The following is a 6,409-nucleotide window of genomic DNA, read 5'->3' on the forward strand; positions in this document are numbered from 1 at the left end:
CTATTAGTAATTTTCCCCGTCTCTTTTATAGACTTGGCACTTTGCTCTGATGTTTGCTAGCTTTTAAATATATTTATTTGACAGAGCAAAGAACTTTTCTCTCCTGGTTGACTGTGTCCTTGAATACAAAATAAAAAATTAGCAGTGATTAGTAGCTTTCAGTGATTTTTTTCATTTTATTAACTGAATTTTTTAACATGGTAAAATTTGCCATTATATCCATTTTTAAGTGTACAGTTCAGTGGCATCAGTTATCTACACAATGTTGGGCAACCATTGCTACTATTTCCAGAACTTTTCATCATCCCAAACAGAATTCTGTAACTGTTAAATAATAACTTTCCATTGCCGCCCTACCCATAACCCCTGGTAACCTTTAATCTACTTTCCAGATTATCTATGAATTTGCCTATTCTTGATATTTCAAATAAGTGGAGTCATACAATCCTTGTCCTTTCATGTCTGAATTATTTCATTTAGCATAGTGTTTTCTAAGTTCATTTGTATTGTAGCATATATCAGAATTTTGTTCCTTTTTAATGGCTGAATATGCACGCGTGTGTGTGTGTGTGTGTATGTGTGTGTGTGTTTCCATTTGGGTTGTTTCCATTTTTAGCTAGAAAATTGCTGCAGTGAACATCATACAACTCAGAAGACGAGTCCCTCTTTTTAGTTCTTTTGGGTACATATCTAGGAGTGGAATTGCTGAATCATGTAGTAATTCACATTTAACTTTTTGAGAAGCCATCAAAGTATTTTGTACAGTTGTTTGTAGCCATTTTACATCCCACCAGCGGTGTACAGGGTTCTGATTTCTCAGTATCCTCACCAACACCTTTTATTTTCAGTGTTTAAGATTATCGTTAGCACCATCTTAGTAGGTGTGAAGTGATACCTCACTGTGGTTTTGATCTGCATCTCTCTAATGACTAATGATACTGAGCCTCTTTTATGTGGTCATTTATCATTTGTATATCTTCTTTGGAAAAATGTCTATTTGAGTCCTTGGCTAAGTTTTTAATTGGGCTACCTTTTTTTTGTTGAGTTTTAGGAGTTTTTCATATATTCTGGATGTTACACTCATCAGATACATGATTCGTAAATACAGCCAATTCTCATTCACAGATTCTGTATGTGCAAATTTGACTACTCATTAAAATATAATTGTAACCCCTGAATCTATTCATGGCAGTTTTGTGCTCATTCATGTGCTTGTCCACAGTAACAAAAAATTTGAGTTGTCCCCTGTGTATGTTCCCAGCTGAGGTCAAAAAAGGGAATGCTTTGCCTCTTATTTTAGCTGTCAGATTGTAAAGAACCATCCTTTTTGTAATCTGTTTAGTGCCACTTTAAAAATATTTTGTGTTTGTTGGTAATTTCGCTGTTTAAAATGACCCCCAAGTGTATTGCCAAAGTGTTTTCCAGCATTACCGAATGCAAGAAAAGTTGTGACATGCCTTGTGGAGAAAAATGTGTGTTAGACAAGCCTCATCCAGACACAAGGAATATGCTGTTGCACTTTAATGAATAACCAATATATATTAATATATATTAAATAAGGATATATATTAAATAAAGTGTCTTTAACATTAATGAATAGCCAATATATATTAAATAAGGATATCCATTAAATAAGGTATCTTTAACATTAATGAATAGCCAATATATATCAATATATATTAAATAAGGATATATATTAAATAAGGTGTCTTTAACATTAATGAATAACCAATATATATCAATATATATTAAATAAGGATCTTTAAGCAAAAACAAGTTTCTCAGGTGGCACAAGTGGTAAAGGATCCGCTTGCCAGTGAAAGAGACAGAAGAGGAGTGAGTTCAACCCCTGGGTTGGGAAGATCCCCTAGAGTAGGAAATGGCAGCCTACTCCAGTATTCTTGCCTGGAAAATCCCTGGGCAGAGGAGCCTGGTGACCTACAGTCCATGGGGCCTACAGAGAGATGACACAACTGAGCGCACATGCATACACGCAAGCAAAAACACATAAAACAAGGTATATGTATTGATTAATTGATGAAACTTATGACCAGAAGATCCCAGGTTCTTAACCCTAGAAGCGTTTGTTCCTGGTGACTTTATAAAACACATGAGAATTGACTGTATTCCCTTCTGTGTGTTGTCTTTTCACTTTATTTATGATGCACACAAAAAAGGATGCACACACAATTTTAATTTTGGTGAAGTCCAGTTTATTTTTCTCTTGGTTTTTTTTTTTTTTTCTCATTCTAAGCAATGTTTTGTAGTTTTTATTTTATAAAAGAGTAAAATGCCTATAAATAAATGCAACCAAGTCTTACTGTCACCTCCTTGGTTGCTTTTATTTATAGGTATTTTATTCTTTCAAGATGTTACTGTTACTGGAATTGCTTTCTTAATTTCTTTTTTAGATTGTTCATTGCTGCTGTATAGAAGCACACAAAATTTTTGTTTGTTGATCTTTTACCCTGCAACTTTGCTGAATTTGTTTCCTAGCCCTGGTAACTTTCACATGGATTCTTTAGAATTTTCTATATGTAGCATCATGTTATCCATAAATAGATATAGTTCTACTCCTTTCCAATTTGAATGCCTATTACTCTTTTTCTTGTCTAATGGTTCTGGTTAGAACTTCTAGTACTGGGTTGAATAGCAGTGGTGACAGAGGCTCGTCTTGTTCTTGATCATAAGAGAAAGCTTTCAGTCTCACATCAAATATGATGTTTCTGTGGGCTTTTACTAAATGCCCTTTATCATGTTAAGGAAGTTCTATTCCAAGTTTTCTAAGTGGTTTTATCATGAAAGAGTTTTGGCTTTTACCAATGCCTTCTCTGCATCAGTTGAAATGATCTTATTTTTACCCTCCATTCCATTCACATGATGTATTACATTGTTTAATTTTCTTTTGTTGAGCCACTCTTACATTTCTCGGATAAATCCCACTTGGTTATGGTGTGCTATACTTTTAGTATTCTGTTGTCTCCCATTTGCTAGTATTTTGTTGAGGGTTTTTACATTTATATTCATAAAAGATATTGGTCTTGATGTATCTCTTCTTGTGATTTCTATGTCATATGATAAAAGTATGTTTAGTTTTGGAAGATACCGCCAAACAATCCTCCGAAGTGATTATACCATTTTACATCCCTACCAGCAGTGAATGAGATTTCGCTCCATATTCTCACAAGCATTTGCTATTGTCAGTATTATAGATTTGGGCCATTCTAATAGCTGTGTAGTGGGATCTCACTGTTGTTTAAATTTCCATTTCCTTGACTACATACTAGTGTTGAACATCTTTTCATATGCTTTTTTGCCATCTGTATATCTTTCCTGGTGACATTTCTGTTAAGGTCTTTGACCTATTTTTAAAATTTATTTATTTTTAATTGGAGGTTAATTGCTTTACAGTATTGCATTGGTTTCTACCAAACATCAAGTTGAATCAGCCATAGATTTACCCATGTCCCCTCCCACTTGAACATCCCACTCACCTCCCTCCCCATTCCACCTCTCTAGGTTGTTACCAAGGGTCTTTGACCTATTTTTGAGATCAGGTTGTTTGTTTTCTTACTGAGTTTTAAGAGTTCTTTCTATAGTTAGATAACAGTCCTTTATCAGATTTGCCTTTTGTAAATATTTTCAGCTGAGCCATGGCTTGTCTTCTCTTCTCATCCTTTTGAAACTCTTTTGCAGAGCAGACGTTTTTAAATTTAATGAAGTCTAGTTTACCCATTATTTCTTTCATTGGATAGTGCCTTTGGTGTTTCATCTAAAAACTCATTGTCATACTGAAGATCATCTCAGTTTTCCCGAGGTTATTTTCCAGGAGTTTTATAAAATGCATTTTACATTTTGCATTTATGGTCCACTTTGAGTTACTTTTTGTGAAGGGCGTAAGGTCTGTGTCTAGATTCTTTTTTTTTTTTTTTAACATGTGGCTGGCCAGTTAATCCAGCACCATGAAAAGATGATCTTTTTTTTTTTTTTAATTTTTCTATTTATTTATTTGACTACATCAGGTCTTAGTTGTGCCATGTCAGAGCTTTCATTTCTGTACACAGACTCTAGCTGTGGGGTGCTGGCTCAGTAGTTGTGGCATGAAGGCTTAGTTGCACTGAGACATGTGGGATCTTAGTTCCCTGACCAGGGGTCAAACTCATGTCCCCTGCATTGCAAGGCAGGACTCTTAACCACTTGACCACCAAGGAAGTCCCAAAGATGATCTTTAAATACAAAGTACCTTAATGAAATTAAGCTCACTTTCTTTCAGACTTCCTTTGCACTTTATATTTCTCTTAAGGGTTTCATTACTTTCAGTCTTATATTCAGTCTTTTGTTCATTAATTGCATTTTTTTACACAGTAGGTACACAGCTGCTTTGACTGAAATAATGTTATTTAGTCACTAAGTCATGTACAACTCTTTGCGACCCCATGGACTGTAGCCCACCAGGCTCTTCTGTCCATGGGATTTCCCAGGCAAGAATACTGGAATGGATTGCCATTTCCTTCTCCAGGGTGTCTTCCTGACCCAGGGATTGAACTTGTATCTCCTGCATTGGCAGGCTTATATGAATGTTATTCCTTCTCTCTGATTTCTCCTTCTGATGTCACTACCACAGTTGTTGACCCCCCTCAAAGGCCTCCCTCATTCCTTTCCTGCTCCAGTCAGTACTGCTTCCCCTATGTCCACCCAACAGGTCTTGGTTGACTCTGTATGTACATCTATTTCATTAGCTTACAGCACATTGAAGGCAGAAAACATAAAAAAATTTTTTTCTTAAAGCTAACATTTGCTGAACACTATGTCAAGCACTAGAGTGAGAGAGTTTACATGATCTATCTGAATCCCCATGGATGATGCATGAAGTTGTTCAGCAGCTAAGTCGTGTCTGACTCTTTGTGACTCCATAGACTGCAGCCCACCAGCCTTCTCTGTCCTTTACTATCTCCTGCAGTTTGCTCAAACTCATGTCCGTCGAGTCGGTGATGCCATCCCACCTTCTCATATTCTGATGCATGAAGTCAACACTATTATTACCCCCACAGTACAGATAAGGAAAGTGAGCCTCACACAGGTTCAAATTCACACACCTAGCAAGTGTTAGAGGTGCCAAACTGTTTCCAGAGCTCTCACCCTTAACCACTGCCTCTAGGGCCTAACCAGTGTCCACACAAAATTGAATGTTCATCAAATTGAACTGAAGACTGCGAGTCCGGGAGCCAGGAGAGAAAAAAGCAATGCCGGCTAGCTGTGCACATAGCTAGTGTTGGCAGACAGTGTTTGTCTTTGGGACAACAGCCTGTGACACTGGAATGAAATGATCTCAGCAAGAGACAGTACACTCCACAAGCCCTGAGAAAATTTCATTTGGCTCAAGAGTTGCTGACCTGAATAAAAGGGCATGAAATTGAGTTTTGTAGAGGAAAAGAGAAAAGAGGCCAAAATTCAGCTAGAGTCAGATCAGATGACAACCACGGGGGTGATGGGAAAATAATGTGACATCATGGGCCACCAGACACAGCAAACACAAGAAATACAGCCAAGAAGCTAGGAAGATACAGTACTTGAAATCTGGGATCATTAGATCATTTGTTCATTCAGTAAATGTGTAAGGAGCACACGATTTGCTACCTGCTTCACTCTCCTGTCTCAGGCCACACACCAAGCGCTCTTGTGAGCTCACTTGACCTCAGGACTGTGGCTCACTTTCCTCTCCTCATCCTTTCCTTGCAGTTTTCCAGATACTCTTGATCCAGATGTCCTCTTGGCCAGCTCCTTCTCTTCATTCCTGGCTCGGCTCTTCAGAGGCACCTTCTCTGACTACCCGGTTACCTGAAGGAGTCCCTTATACATCATCCCCCAAATTTTCTTTTTAGTACTTACCATGGTCTAAAGCTACCTCTTTCATTTACTTACTTGTTCATTATCTATCTACTCACTAGAACTGAAGTTCCACGACAGCAAGAATTTCACCTGTCTTATTTATCACTATCCTCCACTCAAAACAGTCCTTGCTTATAGTTCAGTTCAGTTTAGTCGCTCAGTCGTGTCCGACTCTTTGTGACCCCATGAATCGCAGCACGCCAGGCCTCCCTGTCCATCACCATCTCCCAGAGTTCACTCAGATTCACATCCATCGAGTCAGTGGTGCCATCCAGCCATCTCATCCTCTGTCGTCTCCTTCTGCTCCTGCCCCCAATCCCTCCCAGCATCAGAGTCTTTTCCAATGAGTCAGATCTTTACATGAGGTGGCCAAAGTACTGGAGTTTCAGCTCTAGCATCATTCCCTCCAAAGAAATCCCAGGGCTGATCTCCTTCAGAATGGACTGGTTGGATCTCCTTGCAGTCCAAGGGACTCAAGAGTCTTCTCCAACACCACAGTTCAAAAGCATCAATTTTTCAG

Source organism: Oryx dammah, unplaced genomic scaffold, assembly GCF_014754425.2.
Source record: "Oryx dammah isolate SB20612 unplaced genomic scaffold, SCBI_Odam_1.1 HiC_scaffold_19, whole genome shotgun sequence".
NCBI lineage: Eukaryota > Metazoa > Chordata > Mammalia > Artiodactyla > Bovidae > Oryx > Oryx dammah.